The sequence below is a fragment of the Otolemur garnettii genome, unplaced genomic scaffold (assembly GCF_000181295.1).
Source record: "Otolemur garnettii isolate 467f Iridium unplaced genomic scaffold, OtoGar3 scaffold00020, whole genome shotgun sequence".
NCBI lineage: Eukaryota > Metazoa > Chordata > Mammalia > Primates > Galagidae > Otolemur > Otolemur garnettii.
The window spans coordinates 175,638-177,087 of record NW_003852415.1 but is presented as its reverse complement, the minus strand read 5'-3'; the positions used below and the strand labels follow the sequence as shown (position 1 = coordinate 177,087).

At 43.3% G+C, this 1,450-nt stretch overlaps 1 protein-coding gene across 1 annotated transcript in view; it reads right to left on the bottom strand.

Moving 5' to 3' along the window:
- Positions 1–1,450, bottom strand: part of LOC111721745 (acyl-coenzyme A thioesterase 1-like) — a 10,435-nt gene that overhangs the window by 8,434 nt on the left and 551 nt on the right.

The window sequence follows — 1,450 nt, the reverse complement described above, 5'->3', positions numbered from 1 at the left end:
GGGCTTAAGCAATTCTCTTGCCTCAGCCTCCCAAGTAGCTGGGCACTACATGCGCCACCACAACACCCAACTATTTTTGTTATTGTTGTTGCAGTTGTCACAACAACAACTCTTGGGCTTAAGTGATTCTCTGACCTCAGCCTGCCAAGTAACTGGGACTACTGGCGCCCACCACAATGCCCAGATATATTTTTGTTGTAGTTGTCGTTGTTTAGCAGGCTCAGGCCGGTTTTGAATTCAACATCCCCGGTCTATGCGGCCAGTGCCCTAACCACTGAGGCCCCTGAGCCAAGCCAATAAACCTTTCTCTTATTAATATACCATAATTGTGAGTTGATCTTTCAGCTAACCAACCAACAAAAAAGGCAGGTTTCGCCATGATTCCTTCAAATGTTATATTAAAGTTTCTAAGTAAAGACAAATTGTTCCCCAGGCTTGGCACCTTGTTCCCCTGTAGTGCCCAAATTGTTCCCCACTTGGCCAGCTCAGTGGTTAGGGTGCTGGCCACATGCACGGAAGCTGGTGGGTTCGAACCTCGTGGGGGCCTACTAAGCAACAATGGCAATGACAACAACAAAAATAGCTGGGCACTGTGGTGGGCACCTGTCATCCCAGCCAGTTGGGAGGCTGAGGTAAGAGAATCATTTGAGCCCAAGAGTTTGAGGTTGCTATGAGCCATGACGCTGTGGTACTCCACTGAGGGCAACAAAGTGAGACTCTGTCTCAAAAGAAAAAAAAAAATAAATTAAATAAATGGTTTTTAAGTACTAAGATCCCAAATATGTCCCTTTCCTCCATCTCCCTTATCCTGTTCTGTTTTTTATTCTCTTGATATTCTTTATAGTATTAGCACTTCAATGTGTAACTGAAATAATATTTTATTTTTATTTTTTTTGAGACATAGCCTCAAGCTGTTGCCCTGGGTAGAGTGCTGTCATGTCACAGCTCACAGCAACTTCCAACTCCTGGGCTTAAGCAATTCTCTTGCCTCAGCTTCCCAAATAGCTGGGACTACAGGCGCCTGCCACAACACCCAGCTATTTTTTGGTTGTAGTTGTCATTGTTGTTTGGCTGGCCCAGGCTGGATTCGAACCCAGAAGCTCCAGTGTTTGTGGCTGGCACCTTAGCCACTTGAGCCATAGGTGCCAAGTCATATTTTGCATATTTTTTAAATTTTATCTAAGTGGAAAGATATTGAATGTGTTCTTTGAGAATTTGTTTCACTTAACACTATTTTGGAGATTCAGCCATGTTGATTATGTTTTGTAGCTATAGTTTAATCACTTTCATTGCTGGAGATATACTTCAATTTATTCATCAATTCTTTTTTTTTTTTTTTAAGAGACAGTCTCACTTTATTGCCCTCAGTAGAGTGCTGTTGCAGCACAGCTCACAGCAACCTCCAACTCCTGGGCTTAGGCAATTCTCTTGCCTCAGCCTCCTAAGTAGC